The sequence below is a fragment of the Corvus hawaiiensis genome, chromosome 4 (genome assembly GCF_020740725.1).
Source record: "Corvus hawaiiensis isolate bCorHaw1 chromosome 4, bCorHaw1.pri.cur, whole genome shotgun sequence".
Classification (NCBI taxonomy): Eukaryota; Metazoa; Chordata; class Aves; order Passeriformes; family Corvidae; genus Corvus; species Corvus hawaiiensis.
Window position 1 is genome coordinate 71,461,677 of NC_063216.1, and position 22,255 is coordinate 71,483,931.

General features: G+C 38.0%; 1 protein-coding gene across 1 annotated transcript in view; it reads right to left on the minus strand.

The window, feature by feature from the left end:
* The window catches only part of SEMA3A (semaphorin 3A), a 243,420-nt gene extending 223,014 nt beyond the window's left edge, over positions 1–20,406 (minus strand). Inside the window, exon 1 of the mRNA XM_048301619.1 lies at positions 20,336–20,406. The gene's annotated coding sequence lies outside the window, so the exon portion shown is untranslated. The remainder of the gene's footprint in view (positions 1–20,335) is intronic.
* Positions 20,407–22,255: the final 1,849 nt, after the last annotated feature.

A 22,255-nucleotide genomic window follows, 5' to 3' on the forward strand; every position in this document is an offset into this window, starting at 1 on the left:
AATAAAAGGAAAAGGGAAAGATACAAACCAGCACTGACAGTGTCCTTTCCTACCAGAGTGATTTCTGCCATGTTATGCTGACCTTGGTCACAGCAGAAAAATGCCTCAGAAGCACAAGGGCTATTAGCAAAGAAAACTTGCCTTTGACTGAATCAATGAATAGCCCCAAGACTGTCTCTCCTTTGTTTGTGTATGTGGTGTTGTTTGAGTTTCTGGAGCTTGATCATCCTAATAGGACTGAATTTTTTTGTAAGGATTGATGCTGCATACCAGATTTCCTCTATTCATCATGAAAACACTGACATACTATTGTCACAAACATAAAAGGACCTACTTAATCCAACTAGCCCTGAATTCCCCACCAATTAATTTTGAGTGAGTCTCCTGGTCGGAGCAAAAAATAAAGTCAAGCAGATGCTGGGACTGAGTTTAAATGGAAGTATTGAATCACTGGATAACCTTGTGGACAGTCTCTTGACCTCCACGGGCCTCAGCAATCTGACAGCACCACTGGGGGAAAGGCAGGACCTCACTGCACGCCAGATGCCGTGCCCAAGCCTTCCAGGCTAAGCTACAAAACAACAAAATAAGCATGCTAATACAGAAACATTTCCTAAATGATTCAACTGACCCCTTTGATTTCTTCCTCAAAGGCTGAGAGTGACCAGGAAGTCAGTGAGGAACAAGGATAATTTCACTTGTTCTTGCTGGATGGGCTCCACTCACCCTTTAGCTGCAGAACATCCGAGTGGGATTGCTAGAAATGCCCTTAAAATACATTGCCAGTGTTGGCAAGACAGAAGGTACAGGCAAAAGCACCTGTGTGTGTGCTGAGCACAGCTGTACATGGACTACTAAAGAAGTTTCCATGGTGTACATGCCAGAGTGCTGCTAGGAAAGAAGGGAAAGGCAGGAAAATTCATCAAGGTTCAAATCCGTGGAAGACAAGCATCACTTGCTGATGTCTTCCAAAGACTTTCTGCACAGTCATCTCCTCTGTGAAAGTGTGTAGCATCCCTTGTTCTCCATCAGTACAATTGGCTCTGCACACCCCCACAGACAGTTTACGCAGCTCGTGATCTGACTTCCCTTGAGGAAACAGCTGTCTCACTGTGAGATATTATTGTCCCATCACTTTACAGGCAACACTAATGTGAGCCAGTGGCTCTGGAATGGAGCACAAAAGTGCTATGCATCCTCTTCAGAGCAAAATCACTTAGGTCAGTTTAAGAAGCCCTGTACTATTCAGTAAAAGCTACCTATTGGATTAGACAGGATTAGACAGTTTACATAAATTATTTTCTCATTTTACATCACTAGGTTGAAAAAAAGAATTATGTAGGCAAAGAGGAGCAGACTTTACCATAGAAACAGGACTCCACTTCCCAGCTGAGTGTTCTGATTTCTAGATATGGGCATCTAAGAATCATGACCCCTTGTTCCTGCATTGCTGGTCATAATTTATCTGGGTAGATGAAAGATCCCTTCACCCAGAACATATCACAAAAGGTAGTGAATGAAGGCTCTTCACTGTGGTATGGAAACAAGGATGAAAATTGTATTGCTTCTTTCTGAAGCAATACTGCAACGATTGGTAATTATATCAGAAGGTGTGCCAGTACTTCTTTAAGTTAATTTAGTCCAGTTAGATGTGATCTAAAGGTGTCTAAGAAGTCAAGTGCATGAGTATACTTCATTTAGGGCACACATTTTCTGAACCCCAAACAATCTTAGTTCACCTGAGCAAAGGCAAGAAAGTTAATGCAAATACTCAACAGAACAACTAATCTCCTTCCTAAACTTTTTATAAAACCTTTTAAGTACTTTGAAGTTTTTCTGTGCAGCCACTTTTAGCATAACAACATATTTTTCCCAAGCAAGCTTTGTGTTTTGTGTTTAGAAAACACTCAGGCAGAAGACAGAAAATAAAACTGAAAATGTACTCATCATGTAGACATCTTTCCATAAAGGCAAGTCTATATAGAAAGATTCATGTTCTATTTGCTAGGCACCTAACAGTGCACAGTAAAACTGAAACCCTATCTGATGCTTTTCTCAATAGTAGGTAAATGTCCCTGTGGTTTTACCAGGATCACAACTGAATGCTGGCTTGAACTTAACATAACTTCTCCTTCTGTCTTTTATTTCTTCGGTTTTATGTATCACAAACAGTAATGACTGAAAAAGCTTGCTTCAAGTACTCATAAATATTAAAAATATGCTAGGCCATTCTACAGAAGTGAAGCTTGTATTCAATGGGACGCATTTAGCAATGTCCTGGAGTTACCTGTATTTAGGATGTAACCGAAAACCACAGCTCTTGACCACTTTTATAGCTGTGAATGGTCCCCTGGCTCCTCTCACTTGAGCGGGGGTGTTAACCCCAGTATCCTGGCTTACTTCCAGCTTATGTAATGATATTATCCTGCCCTAAATTCTCCAAGAGATCCTAACTGGAGAAGCTATTCTTCACTTTCTCTTCCTTGAGAAGCAGTGCTAGCAGAAAATATCTACCAATCTGTGTCTGAGAGCCAACTGAATTTCCACATTGGAGTAAATGGTCCCTATCTACAGTATATAAGCTTGTGCAGACATGCACACCTTTGTGTCTGGTTTTTTGTACTGATTGCTTGGATATATGGATAAATATGTGTACACATATTTAGAGTTGCACTGGAATAGTCTTCTTAGCAGAAGGAAATATTTTTCATCTTGAACTGGTTACAGCATTTTCTAAAGAATTATGTAACATACAGAGCAGAAAAGAACAAAAGCTGAGAGGATTTAATTAAGTGACATAAGATGCCTATGGCAGAAGTGGAACTTAACCCAGGTCTCAAAATTTCAGCTTTCAGTATGACATCACTTTTTTCCCTGAAGAAATGCTATGTAATATGGTGCAAAATATATAACAAAGGTATAGATATGTGTAATATAATGAAGAGTATGTAATGAAGAATATATAGTATAACAAAAAATACAATAATCTAATCTCATCTCTGAAAATAAATTTGTTTTGGAGGGAAAAGAAGGTACTGTATCTACTTTGGGGTGAGTGTCTACAGATCAGTGTTGAAGACTTGTCCAACAGTTATAAACTGCATGCTTCAATCTTCACTCTACTTCTGCCCTTCAGTCACCCATTTCCACTTCATTCTACTCCTCTAATTCTAAGGATAAAGTTAACATACCTACATAAGGGAGCCTTTACTACATTAAAGAAGACTACCACACTCTCTCTGTGTCAAAACCATGGAAGGGTGTGCTCAACTTATACCATTGAAACTGATTTCCACATATTTCATGACTCATTATTTGCATGTTGGTGGTGTAATAATACAGCAATATATGCTTGTGGTTTTCATTAGAGATGGAGCATCACTTATGGTTTGACACATCTCTACTCTCTCTCCATACAATTACTTTGCAAATATGTTGGCAGAGGGCAAGGGAGAAGTGATGGTGGATTTGTTAGCATTCACTATGACAGAACACTTTGGAAAATCAGTGGCCTAATGATTTTTCTGTCACAGACTTTCTATATGCCCCTTTTTTTTCCATCTACAGAACTGCAATAATTTTTAATGAACTCATAAGAATATTGTGAGGTTGAACATAGCATTGTCATGGTTTGTAAACTACTTGGAGATTTTTGGCTAAAAGGTGCTGTAAAAGTGCAAAGAAGTTAATTGAAATTACAGGAGTCAATTCCTAATGTGCATCTCCGTGTTTATGAGCAGATTTTTCACCTCGCCTTGTGGAATTTGAGATATAAAAAACACACTCAGCCCAAAGAACTTACAATCCCAACAGAAAGTACAGATGAAAGGCCAGAAGAAGTTTAAAATTATCATCCCCATTTTACAGAGAAAGAACTCAAACATGAACAACATATTTGTTTCAGTCTGCACAGGGAAGAAGCAGAAGATGCAGGGATATGAAGGCAGATCTCCTGAACCCCATTCCAAGTGCTTCATATAGATGAGATTCTAGTTAGCATAGTCCCTCCACGTTCTTCCCACTGCCCTGCCAGTAAGTCTAATTACTGAATTTTACTGCTGTTAGAAAGATAAAAAAGGTCCTTTAAAAGCCTACAGCTAGCTTGGAAACCAAATACAGCAGCATGCTTTGTTTTATCACCTTCTTGTTTAGTTAAGTCTTTTTTTTTCCCGCTTTTCTTTTTGTTGTCACATGGAGGTCATGAAACTCCTTAGTTTTGATAGTGTTTTTTATTATGAGGGTTTCTTTAGGTAGCTGAAGTGGCTGACAGCAGGGCTTGCTGAGGAAGTGCTCAGCCATGGCCCACTGGTTGATGTCAAAAGGCCAGCATCTGGTACCATTCTCCCGGTGCTCAATTGCTTCTTTCTTTCAGCTCTTTTCAGACCAAGGTACAACTTGAGAAGTGCACTTTGTGTTATAACAGCCCTAATAGAATGGCAGCTTTATGTGCATAAATCTGTTCTCGCTGCCAACACCACAACTTAGCCAAATAGCAACTGCAGCCACAATACCAGGAGGCCAAAGTTTTCTAAGACTAAATTTGTCACCTCGTCTCTTGCAAGTAGCTGCCTACAGACCCGAATATGACCTTAATTTGATTCTCCCATTGTACACAAACTACAGAGAAAATTGCAAGTGTTGATTTACTGTTCTATAGATTATCTCAATTTTTCTTTACTTTTTTTTTGTATATTCTTGACAAAATTATATATTTTTGTTTAAATATTAAGGGAAAAAACCCTCAACTGAAGCAGTGACAGAACCATGGTTAACTGTCAACAAATCTATGTAAAACTCAACTGTCAGAATTTACTAATCTGAACAAAGGGAATTTAATTTTGATTTTATTGAAATATAAAATTTCCTCAAATTAAAACCAAATGAATATATCTTTATAGTCAAACTGAGACTCTACGAAGGCAAACAGCATCAAGTGCTAGTTCACAGAGTGGGGTCAGCACTCTTTCTTCACTGCATTTGCCAATGTTTATGTTTTTTTCTAATCAGGGGAAATCAGAGCCATGTGGACACCTACAGGAAAAACAGCAGGTCTCAAAATGTTATTGGCAGGGTGGAATTTGTGATTCTCCCATGGCACTTCATTTTTTTGTCAACTTTGTTTCAGTTACATTTTCATGTTAATGTCTTCTATTTTGTAAAGTCGTTTGGGTTGGAAACAAGTTTTCTCATGGTTTTTATAGAATTGTAGAGCAGCCATTCCCAGGTGGAACTCCTATAAAGAAAAGTTTTATTTTAATCCACAAGCCTAAATCTAATATATAACCTCTCTATTCTTATAAGGCATAGGTTAACACAGCAGGTGTTTCAAGTTCCTGGGAGATGCATTAAATAGACAAATTTAAACCATGATTAATAACAATTTTTTTTTTTCCCATTTGGAAGGAGAGAAGAATATGAAATTGCAGTCAGGTATATACTATAAACAGCTTTAAGATACAAATAACCCTCATAACACCTGCATGTGGGGAAACAAAGTAATATTTTAGAGTGTGTTTAATAGAACAAGTCAAAAAACCCCACTATTAAACAAAAAATTGAAATGCAAGTGCATAGCAGTCATAATTTTTAAAAGAGTGACCCAAAATAATGAACAAACAGCCAATAACTAGAAAATCACCTGAAGTAGTGAATTCAAAGGACTTATTAAAAATATTAAATCTACCTTTTAAAAGACCTGTGTAATTACATGCATCATGATAAAGCGTGCAGGGCAGGCAAGGCAAGCATGTGCTATAAAGGTCTGGACAACCTATGGCTGTACATGTGCAGAAAACACAGCAGGTTCCCAAGCACATGGAAGCATAAACATTCAAGAGAGCAGGCCTGAAAGCAGTCTGTAATGTTCCATTATGGACCTGCCTGGCTGGCAAAATTTTGCCTATCTTACAGTTTGTCAGATGAGGAGCTGAACAGATCAAGGATTAATGGGACATGACACGTGTTAGACCCAGCTGGCACATTGCTCCAAACAAAGCCACCAAACTGTGGGATATGAATCCTGTCTTTGCTGGTATCAAACCTCTAACTTAAGCACTATGAAAAGAAACACTTTTGTCCTCCAGTCTCAGAGACTTGTGTTAAACACAGCTACAGCAGGCCTGAGGGTGAACGCCAGAGCTCTGACTCATTAGTTTGAATGGAAAAAATATGATCTGGGAAGAAAGATAAAGGATTTTTGTTAAATTTCTTTTAAGTCAGAAGAGCTAAACTCAGGGCAGATTCCAGAGGTTATTCATGTGAAAACCACTGTATAAACAATCTGAAGTTCATCTGACTGTATTATGTGTGCTTACACTGAGTACTGGGAGTGGTGTGTCTATGCGTTCTATACATGATGGGATGCTGATTTAGACAGTAGCTATAGATTGGACACCCAATTAATATCTAATCTTGATGTGTAAATCTTTTGACTGACTCATGTTTAAGTCTTCTGGAAAGAGACTGTATTCTAGGTTCTTGGAAGTCCCTTATGAATCCAGTAGGTGATTATTTAACATCTTGCTTTCTTATCCCACTTAGTCTACTCTCAATACTATCTGTCAGTCAGAGAATTAATCATGGTGAGTCACTATTTACAAAGAAAAGAGTGTGACCTATCCAAGAAGACTTCAATGACTACAAGCCAAATCCCCAAGCAAACTTTGTGAAGTTACAAAAGCAAAAGCAATCAAGTGAAAACTATACCTGTGGGTCCCCTAGATGTAAAGGGGCTTATAAGGAGTGTATGAACATTCCAAACAACTTTGGCTTTCCTTCAAGTAATGGAAACATCCAAGGACATATTAAAAGAAAGAGTTTGGGGGAACTGGTGTCAGTGAAAGATCTCTGCCCTTTGCTATCTGAAATCTAATGAACTCTTCTATTAAGACAGAGGAGACTTGTAACTGCTTAAAAATGTCTACCAGCCAATATGCATTTCTCTTGATCATATAAGACCTGTAATCCAATAGGATACAAAACTCTGAGTTATACTTTTTGACATATTCTGGTGGCTCTGAGTGGTGGGGGACTGTTTTCTCCACTGATATTTGACATGAACAAGATGTGCTATCTAAGTTGTGTTAAATAACTGAACAGTTACTTGTGGATGTTGGATTCAATATGGGGAAGTAAGTTATTCAAGTAAGTTATAATTTAATACACATAGTGGATTTGAAATGGTCTCTAAAGAAGCTCAGAGAAAAACTCATATACAAATGCTTATTGGTTTGCCTTAGATTTGTGTTTGTACAGAGAAACCAAGAAGCATATATAACAAGAACTTGGTGTTTCTCCAGCTATCTGAACAAGTATTTCATTTTAAATATTTCCATGTGTTTATGAAGCTGAAATATTTTTTATGCAAACAGCCATGGTATAATTCTCTCTTTGAAGTTACTAGGCACAATAAATAAAAAAACCCACCAGAACAATAACATTGAGACTTTGACTTCAGAATATCCTAAGAAATAGACATATCTTCAGGGTGGTTAGCTGGTGGGAAGGTATGGCAGAGCACATACAGTGATGGTATGTGATATGGTTCCATTCCTCCCATAATATTTCAAGTCAGTAGAAGCTTAATTCGATGACCAGTCTCTGTGAAATATGGTGATACAGTTAAAATGACAAAAGTGCCAACCTGACTGACAGAAGTTCCAACCTGATTTACAGAGTGAGTCACACACATTCTTTAAGAACCTTTGGGTAAGGAGGCATTCAGGCTGGCTGGAACTCCTTTATTCTTTTTGAAGCTTCAACATATACCATATAGTACATGGCTAGTATATTATAGTATGGCCAGATCTTAGACTTATTATTACTTTTTTCTATCTCTGATAAGTCCACAAGACCAGGTGTTAAATATAAACACCACACAGGCTACATGCTGGTGCTACACATCACCCCACCTCCATACACCTCAGTGAAACTAGGTCAGCTTACACAAGCTGGGCACCTTCATTTCAGCTCTGGAAAGTGGATCAGGCAGCATATGCATTTAATTTTACATCCCAACTTGTGGATCTGTCTCCAGGACATCTGACAACACTCTTGATAAGTTAAAGGTTTGGTGTGTCACGGTTAGTTACAGATTGAGTATCCCAAATCCTCCCTGCCTAGAAGGAGGATTGAGAAATGCCATGGACACAATGCCCATCTGTAAAGAGTAATAAAGCCTCAGCTGTTTATGTGGAGATGGATGTTCCCACTCCAGTGTTGCTGATGGCTCCATTCTGCGAAGTGTCAGCAAAGCACTTGAGCACTTGCGACTTTAATGAACAAAGGACAACAGAATTTCTCATCTGCTAATACACTTTGTGTTAAAAAGCCTGAAAGTCATTGCTGCAAAGTTCTTTCGCTCTGTGCATAGATGAATCAGGCACACTGTAAAGTTGAACTTCACTTAGGAATTTTGAAGGATAGAGTTAAGAATTAAAGGAAAATTTTGGGTTTAAGGTTAGAAAAATTTTGTCTTTGGTGTTATTCCCATGTGATCAATGGAGATATAGTAGGGGTGAATTTTATTTGGCGTGTTTAGCCAACACTTCATCAAAAACTAATTTTCCTACATCTAATCACCCAGCCAGCCTCTTTCAGTTTTTATGGTCAAAAAAATGGGAGCTGGTGTCACTGACATCATAGATTTTATTCTACAGAAAAGGCAGGAAATTTCACCTCACTTCTAACTTGCTGTGCAATAATCACAAAGTGTCACTTTGTTTATTAACTGTATGTTGATGTACAATTGCAGTGTGAAAGTGACCCCACAGTTCAGTCACAACAATCACTGGCAGGTTAGATTTTGCTTAAATAATGCCCCTTGCTCTGCTGAAACCAAGTGTATCCCCATCCAATTGCCAAACTCAACACCCTGCTGCTAAAGGCAAGCTGAATGTTGCACCAGTGTGACAGTAGGTGAGTAGGAGAACTTCTAAATGATATTATCAGTTGTTAAGAGAAAGACATCTTAATGAGAGCTACAGGGTTTTGGCAGTTACATAGCCTTTGCAAAGCCAGCTCTGGAAATAGCACATAGTATTTACTTCAGAAACTAAACCAGGGATTTGTTCTTATGGCTCTTTCTTACAATTATCAAACTAGAAAAATTTATGAAGAAATAGTGACATCAGAAAAAAAGTGTATTTGCTGTTGTGAAGATGCAGAAAGGCACATCTTGGCATGAAGCACCAGAGAGAATCCTGAGTGTCAATGTCTATGTTGTTGCTGTTGCAATCATTGACATGATACAATTCTCTTAGAAACTTGTTAGACTTCACATTAAAATTAGTTGGATTTTTTGCCTCCTAATGTTCAACTTTCTTTATTTTCATCATTCTGTTTGGTATTTTGTTTCTGTTGTTTCAATGGTACATTCCAAGCAGAGTCAAGTCAAGATACTACTAATTTTTCTGAGTTTTCAGGGAGTGTCATGGAATAGCTGTTTCTGAAACCTGACATTATCATTAATTCAATAGGTAAAAATACAATTAAAACAAAGGAACTACATCTTTTCACACTTACATGAATCATAAGCTCTGAAATTCTACGAAAATATTAAATTTTCTGCATTACAGTTGGTACTGACATAAGGAGATAGGAGTTAAAATAGCACAAGAGACAATTTCTAAACATGTATCTAGACTGCATGAAATATGCTGTTCCCTGGAGCCCTGATTCCTCAGCTGGCTACTAAGCAAGACATAGCAGAGCACACCATGACTTTGCACTGTTCCAGGTGGATGTGCTTCCCTTCCAAGGAAAGCATGGCAAGGAAGGAAGTGCATGAGTGTCATCTTTATATGGCTCTGATGTTTTAGACAGAGACCATACTAACTCTGCTTTTCCACATTTAATATTTTTTTGCCTAATACACAGTAAAAGTTTAATAAGCATCTAAGCCACTTTTCAGATTAAATTTCACTTTTAAAAATGGCTTGGTCATGTGGGACCAGACTGTAGCCATATTACTTAGTTGTCTGTTTACCCTTAAAAAAATACAGTAATCAGATGGGTTCCTAAGAGTTTAATGTCTGACAATAGAAATGTTTCATATTATTAAGGACCCCATTTGAAGAATTCTTTGGAATTTATCCTAAGATTTCTATTGCAACTTTCTGAATAATTCTTTGGCAAAAGAAGTGTTAGCGACTGTATCTAAGGGTCTGAAGTATGAATGTGATACATTGCTGTATGTGGTGCTGTGGTATTTGTACAACCACAAATATCTGGGTAAACAGAGCCTTGGTTTTAGAAGTCTTAATTCTTTGTATTAGCATTGTCTGGTTATTCCACTGTAAAATGTAACCATAAATTGCACATGCCCGGGGAGCAGGGTGTGAAGCTTAATATTTTATCTCCTTCAATTAGTCACCATTTTTTCCTTTCAAATTTATATCGTCACTACAGCTCAGTAACTAGGTGATCATCATTATTTATCTTTATGGTTTAGAAAGCTTGTTAAAAGTCTTTGTCAGAAAAGCTTAGTGATTTTTATAGACTTTCATTTTAAGTTTCAGAATTGTTGGCTTTTTCACATTTTAAGTGAAAGTTTCCCTCCTTTTTCTCAAGAAATCAATCAATATCCATTTCAAAATCTAATCTTCTACAGCTAGCCACCCATCCTGCAAGCATTTTAAGAAGTCAGAATTAATCTCAAGGAAACACTGTACAAGTATCACAGCAAAGATATTTCATTTATCCAACTGGACTTCCAATATGAAATTCTAAATATATTGGCCCAAAGCTTTTGACCAAGCTTAGAGGAAAAAGTTCTCCAAAAATCATAAAAATTCTCACTGTAAGACAACAATATTCCTCCAGGCTTATTAATTCATCCTGCTCGTGAGCTCCAGAATTCCTCCCACTGCTAGCATGCAAACCTCTTTTAGATATTTCTCCCCTTGAGGACCTTAGCTCTGGTTTTCAATCTTGTCCCAACACAACAAAGCTTACTTGAACCATACACCCGAGTCCCTCCAGACCATCACGGGTCACTATCCCAGGACTGGTGGCAATTACACACTCAGTTTCTCACTTGGGCAGCTACACAAATATCTCTATATTCATCAGAAGTTATTGATGGTAAATGCCTGAGCAACTTGAGGTCATTGCCATCACCAGCTGCTGCTGACTGTGTGATGTCACAGGCTCCAGTTGCTGCAACCTGCTTGAATCACAGCGCAGGGACCTGCAGCTGGAGAATTCAGCTGGACCTGAGCTTGGCTGGGAAAGAAGATGGGGAACTAAGAAGGATAGATGGGGTAATTGGGCTGTACTGATTTTTGAGAGGCAAAATGGTTCAGAGAAAATGATAGAATGGTATTGGGACTCTTCTTGGGAAAAGGGGGGATAGGGCATGAGATGATCTTTCTCCACCTGTGTGCACACACAGCCCCAAAAATCTGACCAGGCTCAGGTCCTTTGTAACTGGAAATGCCAGCAGATCCTGTATTAGTCTCTGCTGTGCTGCTGCAGAATCTGCATTCACATAGCAGATGCAGCCCTTTTATAAGAAAAGGGTGTGCTAACTAATCCTTCTCGCTGCTGCTGATCTCAGACTACAAAACTCATTCTCAAGAGATGGGGAAACTGTTTCACCCGTTCTAATTCTCCTAAACTGTTTATTCCCTTAGGCAAAATAATCAGCTAACACACCTGTGGAACATGAGCGTGGAGCAGGGGAAACCCAGCAGGGAAACTCCCTGCAGCCATGGCCACCAGTGCTGTCACTGAAGTGTGCCCAGAGTGTAATGGCACATTAGGTGGGCATTGATCTCAGCCAGTTTATGAGGTCTGTTACAGAATTGAATCACTTGCTGCTGAATCCCATGGAGCAGAAATTGCAACTTCCTAAGCTAATCCATTTTCAAATTAGTTTCCAATTGTGACAGATGACCTCATTGAAAATCAGTTTACCTAATTGCTAACACTCACTAAGGGAAGAGAAATCAATTTTTATAACTCTTTCTTTGCCCTATTTTTCTTAATATTTCTCACAGCTTCCTTTCACACTGCTCCAACTGGGAAGACAGGCTTTATGAGAAAGCTAAGATTGCTTAATTGTCTATTCCAATTCAGAAGTCAAGAGGGGTAAAGGGAATCGATGACTGCCACTGTTTCACTGACAGGGGAATTGAGAATGTATATTCATTTGTTTGTGCAGCTTTCCTATATTGTTACTTAAAGTCTATATCAGACCAAGATACAGAGATTTCTGCATGAATAAACTGTTTCTTGATCATTGTGTCTCATTATAGACAGTTCATTTCCCAGTTTGCAATTGCAAAAATAAGTCCTAGCAAGAGAACGGGCACAAAAGCTGGTGGAAAGGGAAGACCTGATGCCCATGTAACTCTTAAAAATGGATAGCAGAAGCAATCACAGGTTGCCTCACATATCTTTTCTACATGACTTTCATTATGAGAGGTGGAGGTTGTTTTTTTTTCCAGTTTCCAAGGTAGGCTATATGTAGACATGAAAATGCATAAAGAATACCCTATAGAAGACACTTCAAACTGACGAAAATACAAAATCAAAACAACTAAAACAGGCACATCCCATTAAGAAAAAAAAAAAAAAAGAAGACTTCTAATAGTTCTTTTTAAAAAAGTTCCTTCTATCTAATTACAGGGACCTTTTCCTGGTACAACATAGTATCTCTGTTTGAATCCTCCCTAATTTTGATGGTATTGAATTCTGAGCAGATACCTCTTCAAAGCAAAGTGACACATTTATATGTGATATATATTCTATGTGATAGGATAAATTACATAGCAATACAATACAAATAAGCTCTGAGTACAATGGAAAGTTTTCAATATTTTTTCTGGTATTATGAATAATGTGAAACTAAGAAAATGTACTAAAAGAATGAAAAAGGAAAAATTAGTCACTTAACACTAATTCAGTAAAAAAGTCATGCAGACCTATCCAAGATGTTTCTCAAAGCAATCAACACAAATTAAGTAACTATTAAATTCATCCTACACTGACTCAAAATAGCAGGCAGGGAGAAAATGATGTCTGTGCAGCTGAGTAAGGGACAGTCCAGATTTTCATTTTGCTGTGTCAGCTGGCTCAGAAACAAATCTGCATTTCCTCCTGGGAAGATACAGATGTACTTTTTAAATAACAAAATAGCCAATATGTCTCTAAATATGATTAACATAACCACATATAACTTGTTGTACAACTATGCTCAGCTTCATAGGTAGGGCAAAAAGCCAGAAAATGTGGTGAACATATCCTCTTCCTCAACCCCTTGACCTACAAGTGTGATGTTTATCTTCATGCTGACATTCCTAAAAATCTATATTTCCCCCTTGAATCAAGCTACCATATATTGAGAACAGAATAGCAACTTATGTTCTTTTGGCATTTTAGAAACATTTTTTTGTTGCACACATTGCCTTGCTTTTGCTTTTCTTTTGGATGCTTCTGTCCTCATTGAGTCCACAGTTTATTTCTGACTGTGTGACTCTGCAGCCCTTCCTGGTTACATGTTAAAAAGAATCCCAAGGAAACATTGTTGCTTGTGGTTTCAAATATCAGTTTTACTGTGTCCCTGAAGCTTAGATGTGAATGACGTGTTGACCTTTGAAGTATCATTGTCCTGGGACATAGCTGAGATTTTCTATTAGAGTGAGGTTTGCCTTTAACAGAAGTGGAATGTTCAGATAGGCTGATTGGTACTTGGCCCCTGGCTAGGCTAAAAGTATAGCTTTCCCTCTCAGGCCTAATTCCTAGCACAGGAATGCAGAGACAAAAGGAAACACAATAGGGAGATAAATCTAGCAGAAGTTATTCCAAGCAACTTTATAGAAGTTTGAGGTATAAATTGGAACACATACTTCTTCCTTTGGTTATTTCGTCCATTTTTGACTGTGCCTAATATATCACTAAAATGCTATTATAAAATTTAAATGGATTGGTGAGTGTGTTTTTCTTGGGGGAAATGTTTTGTGCGAGCTCCAAAGTAATTGGATAAGGTATAGCTTATTTGCTTTTGAGTTCTCTAATCAGCATTCATATGGAACTCAGATTCCGAAATATTTGGACCCCTACTGGAACAAATAGAAGTGTTGTAGGAACAGAAATGCACTGGGGGCCTCACAGCATTTTTTAATGTTCTTCAGTGTTGCTTGCAAGTACTACAATATTTTGAAGTGGTGTCTAACTATTTTTCTATGATAGCTGGGGATAAACTCAATTGTTTATTTATCTAAGCAGGGGGTCTCCTTCAGTGAATTTTGTAATATTGAGGAAGATAATTGAATTAAGTAATTATAAAAGGTACTAGAGCAAACCCATGAAACCAAACTTATCTGCTGTTCAGCACAATCAGTGCCATTGTAATTTTCCTATCCCATTTCAAAACGTTTTCAGAAATGAGATATAGTCAACATTCATGTAAATTTAGATTTAGATAGGAACTCCAACAAAGTAACCAAATGCCGCGGATGAACTCCTATCCGGAAGTAAATACTAAATACTTATAATTGTTTTCTGGGAAGCACTAGTGACTCTGATGGTACACAGGGTAATGATCTGAAATACTAAAGTCATCTCCTATTAGAATTACTCTCCTTCCATTTCCCAAATCCCAGGGACAAAAAATACCATACTTAAACCCAACATTGCATCAAAGATATGTGACCTAAGCACCCAGAAGAGCAGAAAGTGAAGCTCAGCTGGAAGAAGGAGAAACAATGGTGTGTGGAATGGCAGCAGAAAGAAAGGACCCCTAAACTACTCTCTGCAGAGTTACATTAGCTCAGAAACTCACCTTGCACAAATACCTTCTCAATTTAAAAAAAAAAAAAGGAAAAAATAAAACAGAAAAGATGTGGTTAATTTTGCAAATACCCGTTTGAAAATGAGTAGAATGATGCAAAGATGTGATATGTAAGGGGAGAGAGAAATCAGTGATTTCCTTCTCCATCTACATATAATCACATCCTTTTCTTCTGAGCACAGGCAGTTGAGCCTTAGACTGCTAATTCTAGGAAATTATTTCTCAAGAGTTTGCCACTCACTAACCAAATTAAATCATCAAAATTCACTGAAATGGAAGAAATCTCAGAAACAGAGGTCATTGACTCTTCAGTGTAAAAGAAACCTTAAGGTGCCAGCATTTTCAATAAGTTCCAGGTTGGGAAACTGTGACTATGGCTTTGGTGTAAGAATACTTCCCTTCTAAAGATAAAGAAAATAAAAATCTGATTATAAAGCTAAACTTCACTGAAAGATAATGGCCTGTCGCTAAATACAGCAGCTCTGCTTGTCAATGCATGGTACTATGGAGGACAGTGAATCCATTTCTTCTCACAACCTCAGTTCCCTCTAAATTAATATTCTTTTCCTCCTCTTTCTCATGGGAAAGATAATGAGGAAACTGAATATTTGCAAAGGAGAACTGAAAATGCTACTTTCTCTGCATGTAAAATAACTCATGTTAGAGGACTGAGTTTTTAACATTAGGATTTTTAAAATAAAAAACCCCAACAATCAACTACCTTTATTGTTTTCCATCACTGCAAACGGTACAAAAGTAGACCTAATTTATGCTAACTTTGAAGCTATTTTACTCTCTCATGCTGATGAGAAATAGAGCTCAAAATCAGATGTTATCACCTCTGTATAAAGTGTCCATTATAATAAAACATATTTTTTCTATGACTTCAAAACCAGGCTCATATCTGAAGGAATCTACAGAATGGGTGTCAAGATTTTTTTCATTAGACATTATCTGACTATTGACAGATTTCATAATCACGTCATTATTCTGACTGTAATCATGGAGTACAATCCTGCCAAGAAAAAGATGCATCTGGATAAAACATGGATTTTACATTATAACATTTGTAAAATGATAAAATATCTACTGCAGCTTTATAGGAAAATACTAGTACGTAAAACTGAAAAAGTGCAACTGCTGCTTAGAACAGTTTGAAAGGAATTGTTCTTACTGGAGTTCAGTGGGTGTCTCTTAAAGTTCTTGGAATTAAGTGTAGTATTGTACTAGGCATTGCAAAAACCATATGATGGTGAAATATCTATATTATCTTTTTTCCATAAATTATCATGAACATAACAAGATGATATGCATACAAGAGAACGGAAGGAGAAACACAGTATCTACTATGCTGCTGTCATGACTGACATTTTAATTGGCTCACAAGCGAAAGGGGACTGCAGTATGTTTAGACTTAATTTCCACATGTACAGTACAGCCATTACAACTAGACTCTTCTACATCTGGGAATTAGTTTTTAGGATTGCAACTGCTGCTCATCTGGTCTTCTGCTGTCTTTGCCATGAACATGAGTCTTGACAGAGAAACTGTGTCTGGATAAAATAGCTATCAGACATTAATGTAGTCCCTTTAGGTATACTAGCAGAGAACACACCTCTGTAAGCAGAGGGAAGTCACAGTGTTTAGAACTTGAGCCAAATAAAACAGGGATGGGAGACTTGAGTGCTACTTCTTGTGCTGGAAGGGAAAAGGCGGGGGGGGTGAAAGGTACAGTAGGAAAAGCAGCACAAACACACAACTGGTGCTGGAATCCACCTCATGGGGATTTACTGCTGTTCCATGCAGCTTTCAGGACATGCACCCTGAACAAAGGCTATCTGCATTACAGCTGGACGGGACTTCTCCAACAAAGTTCCTTTCCTATCCAAAAATTATGATTTGCTAGAATATTTTTTTTATTATTGCTTTTAATGAAAATGAAAATTTTTGAGAAGACTTGTGCTTGAAATTTTTCTCAGACAGATCCGTCACAGACTATCCCAAAGGAGTAAGTTTGCCTTGACTGTACTTTTACTTAGACAAAACACGAGGATAGAGAATTAATGCATGTGTGTCATGGGCCAGTGAAGATAATTTTGTATAAATATGCAATAACAATCAGAAAGACTGTATCTCTCCAAGGACATAGAGAGCACAGAGACGGACATCCTTGGAGACATTTCACAAGCAGGGATTTACCCCATCATCCTCTTCTTGAGGGATCACCATGAACCAAAAGAAAGGATGAGATCTGAGTTGCAGTCTCCCACATTCCCTGAGACACAAAACAGTTGCCCATAGAAATTTCATTTTTTATCTCCCCATCAAGCCATCCGGACTATTGTCTTATATTTAAGTATTTGCACAAACCAAAACAATTGGAATAAAAACAATGAAAAGAGACTGATTTTATCCTGGGTTTTATTGGAGACATGAGAGAAATAGGGTTGTGTTTTTCTTTTTAATCATAGGTGATCTTCATAACAATTGAGCTATTTTAGAGCATTCATACATCAGTATTTTTAGGAAAATAAGGCCAAAGGAGTTGGGGATTTTTTTTTTCCTACCCTGTTTTTCCTTTACACTATTTGATTTAGCATGATGAAGAAAATAAAACAAACTTCTAAACCCTGAATTCTTTCAGAAGCCAGTGTTCTAGTTTTCCAGCCAGTACTCATCCACATGGAGGCCAAATGCTCTTGTCATGTTATTAATTCAGTCTGCGCAAGAGCTTGTGGTTCCCTTGCTAGAGGAACTCTGCTATGAAATGTGGTGCCAGAAAATCTGACAAGTGCCTTCCCTCCCATTACAATATTTTGGATAGAGGAAGCCCAGAGCAGAAGGCTCTCTGCGGGTTGCTGGGGGATGGTTTGCATGGTGCTTACACTTCTTTGTGGTGTGGTTTGAAGGAGGAGAAAGTTGGGACATTTCAACAGCCCTTCTCCCTGTCTCCTGCAGTTTGCACAGCAAAGACAGAAAACCTAGTAAAAAAAAAAATAAACCAATGTTGTGGCTTTCCTGCCTTTTCTACCACCTTAGAACAACGTCTAGCAGCAAATCCTAGTAGATCATGCATTACAGCCAGTGTCTGGGAACACATATAGGAAAGGTTTTGGCAAGTACAATAAACCCAAATATTTCATGAGAATGAGTGCTCAGTTTCAAAAGTTGTCTTAAACCATATTCAACAACATGATATGTGTGGTTTTCTGTTGTTGTTATTTTCATTCCCCCTTTCCCCCACTTCCTTTTAAATTACCTGAGAAGTATCTTTAATGCTTCTTTCCCCTTTCAGGTAAATATATTAACAGTCAGACTGAATACCATGAGCACAAGTATTAGATCTTGGGAAGATGATTGAAACCCTAATAAATCTGAAACCGTTTTCAATTAGTACACAGGAAATTTACTTTGTGAGCCATGACTTGTTTTATTAGTGCCCTGGAGGGCAATTTAGATTGGAAAAATCAGGACATCATTGTTTGCCAAAAAAAGAAAACAGATACTTAGCTTTCATCTATAGCCTGGGATACAGCCATGAAAATGGGACTAAAATATTATTGAGTATCAAAAAATATTTATAAATTGGGGTCAATCATAGTTCCAGAGTGTTGGAAATGACATTCATCCCATCCTAAACTGTTTGATTATCTTGGAAGTTTGCCACTTGCTAACATACTCTTTTTATTTTTAAATCAACCCAAAGTAAAACCTTTATATTACACTTCTAATAGGTTCAATTAAGATATGGAAATAGTTTCTCAAGAAAGCAGGAACCCCTTTAAAATCTATCATACCTTTCAAACTTCAGTCACCTGTGTTTTCTGTGGGGTTACATCATATAGCCCACTCTCTATTTTTCCTCTCTGTTATTGCTCACATTCTCAGCCAGCCAGAACTGAAAAACTTACATCAAACACATAGAATAGAGAGAACTAAGTACAGGCTATATATTGGCAGAAGCAATCCCTTCTAAAATTATGAACAGCAAGATCCACTTCTAATACTGCAAAATTTGTTCTGCCAATTGTAGTCTGGCCAGTAAGGTGAAGGAGAGGATACACCGGATGAAACAACTCTTAATGTGCCTTTGCCTGACGTACACAGGCATCAGCTACAAAAGTGTTCCTTGTGTATTAACCTGCCTTGACCTCATCCACCTGAATAAAGGCCTCTTGCAGTGTGGTCTATAATTTTTCAATACTTTTTAATCATACCCACGTCATTGCCTTTCACACTTCAGCAAGCTCCTTCAAATGATGCCAAACTCAGTTAGATTCAGAAGCACTGGAGTATGGCTTAAACACTTAGGGCTAAATTATCATAACTCTTTCTTTGTCATGTAAGGGAGGGAGAAATCTTCTCTCCCTTTCCCCCCCACTGTGAATGTAACTCCAGGGGTAAAGGACAGGAATATGAGAAGACCCTTGTGCACTTTGCTCCATATGCAACAGCTGAGACATGGGACGAGAAAAAAATTCTCCAAGAAAACAGTGAAGTGCTTTTTAGAGTTTTCATGGAAGCATATACCGGAAGGATGCAACTCCAAACAAGTATTTGCACCATTTAATATTAAATTGCATCTGTACAACAAACACTGTGTAATTAGGTAAAAGAGGCAACTCCAAAAAAAATTCATAATAGCTAAATAAAACTAGTGCTCAAAGACAATCTCTGTGAGAAGAACCTATACAAATAGTGATTGTAACTACTCCAGAGTTCACACAAGGAAAATTACCCCATGGTCAGTTACAATTTCTATTAAAAAGGGAACGTTAAAAACCACAAGGGCATTGGCCTCATGGATTTCCTTTCCCATCTGAAGTTTTCATTTTAAAAATCTGTGCTGGTCAAATCAATCACAGATGCAGTAACTGAGCTCTTGTACCTGAAACTATTTCAGATATCCAAGTATCCAGCCAAGAGCTGAACCTGCAAGAGTGAACTCTTGTAAATGATGCTTCTTCCAGAACAAAAAGGCTACCAGGTATGAAAACAACATTTACAGTTCAGAGCAGTAGAGTATTTACCATCCCATCACACTTTCACACGATGGGCATCTCTGACCCAGAGTCAGCAACACCAGTCTCGATTCCCAGCTCCCTAGGAGGAAGGGCCGTGGTGTGGCCATCCACTGAAATTTCCTAGATAAATCAAAATGCACAAACAATGTACTCTTGTGCCAGATCCCACCTCAGCAAGCAGGCATGACATTGTCAGGGCACAAATCAAGGATCCAAACTGTAGGGCACATCATGGGCTTCACCTATGTCTTATTATAAGCATAGTATCTATCTGTCTCCAGCAGATCAGCAGTGTCTAGATGAATATCTAGCTGAGTTTTTAAAAGAAAATTAAACAAAACCAGTATTCTACTACTTTACATAAATTTCAGAGTACTAGTTAGGCCCCTTAAGGAGCATATTAAATTTGCACAGAACTCTTAATCCCTGGAAAACAAACAAGAAGGAACTGTTAGCTTTGACTTATTTAAATGCATGTCAATAAAAAAAAAAAAAAAAAAAGAAGAAAAGATCTTACCTCACACAGCCACAAGTGTTTAATCATCAAAGCAAAATTATCCAGTTTGATTGATGTCGCTTTTGATACTCCTAAAGGAAAATAATTTTATATTTTAAAAATACAACCAGCTTACAGAAAAAACACATAAAAGCTTATCTACTTCTGAACAGTAAATAAGAACATAACCAATTACCACAGCATTGCTTCAAAGCATCCAAAATCTTGACTATGTAACAGGGAGTATTCTAAATTCAATAAGATTTGGGAAAGTGCATGGCGGGGGTCTTGTGATGAAATGCAGTCATATTGCACTTATATAACGTATCAGCCTTTTTGCTGTAATGAAGTCATTTTGGTTTGCAACTGGAGTTTGTTAGGATTGTCTCATTAATGGAAAAAAAAATCCAACCCAATCCATTCCTCTTCCATATCTCCCAAACCTCTAAATGCATTGATTTTTATTGGAATGAAGTTATATTGATTCCTGAAGCGGCCACCTAAAAACAGAGACTAGACAAGAATAAGGGAATAAGGTAGATATTTACTTGAAGTGCCTTCAAAGGTACACCCTGGGGAGCCAGAGGCTGCTGCCAAGATGGACCCCAAGATGGACAACAGGTCATGAGTTCTTTGCACTTTTATAGGTTTGGTTCATTTGCATATCAGGGCTAATTCTCCAATTAAAGCTTCAGTTAATGATGTAATTTCCCAAAGCTTTCCCCCCTTTAGAGGCTTTTGATTTATACTTTTTGGGCCTAGGACAGTCTGGGTGTCCTTGGAGAGCTGGCCTGGAGAGGCTTTGTTATGTCTACCTAGCATAAGAGAGCAGAAGTTAAGAGGCTACAAGAAACTTCAGAGTTACACAGTAGGCAGTACAGGATTTGAAAAATATGAAAGTTAAAACCTAAGGCATCAATATCTCCTTATAAAGGCAAGCCTAGAGAGATTATATTGAAATAAATTAGTTTCACTTTTTCAAACATTATAGCACAGTTTTGCTATGGCCCACTCCGTTAATCTTGCTTAGGAAAAGGCCAGGGAGCAAGCAAACATTCATTTGGAGAGGGGACATGCAGGTTTGCAGGAGTGCAGCATCACAGGCATAACCCTGTGGCAGAGGAAGCCAGCAGGACCATGCACCAGGGAACCTGCTCTGCCAGCAGCCAGAACTCTGCAACACAGAATGCCTGGCAGCCAGGCAGAACTTCTGGGCACTTGAATATCTACTCAGGCACATTTGTGGAAGTACTCAAAGATTAGCTTGAGCTAAGGAAGTTGATCAGAAAGCCAAGTTCAAATTGGAGTAGCTCAGAGCAGTTAACTTTAAACCTCAGCTGTAAAAGAGACTCACACTTCACTGGAAAAACCCAAGTAATCGACATTTCTACACCTATATGAATTTCTGTTCTCCATCCAGTCTGATCCTTTTTATTTTCACCCTGAAAATGTGCAAGAAGATAAGGTAAATGAAAAAACATTTAAGAATTTCTGCAACCCGTTAACTAGAAATTTGCTCACATAAATGGATTTTTCAGTCGCTGGCACAAACTTACCACTGTGATGCCCATCACATGAACACAGACCTGCTCTGGGATCTAGAGAACACCCTGGTTCTCAAGATGCTAAATAGTGACAGGGCTATGGATGAGCAGAGAAAAATGCTTTTCAATATTCTCTGTATGGAATGTATTCACAAAAGATCAAGTCCAAATGGAATTAAACCCAGTTGGATCTACAGTTGACTCATTTCACTGAACATTTCAAATTAAAGATTTCTGTTTGGAACACATGGACTGTGTTGGTTAATTTTGTTATATTTCTGATGGCAGATGCTATGGGACCCTACAGATTTCTAGGACACAGTTTGTATTTTAATATGTGCTTGCACAATGCCTAACATTCCTTGGCAAATAAGCTAGCAACATTCTCACGTAAAAT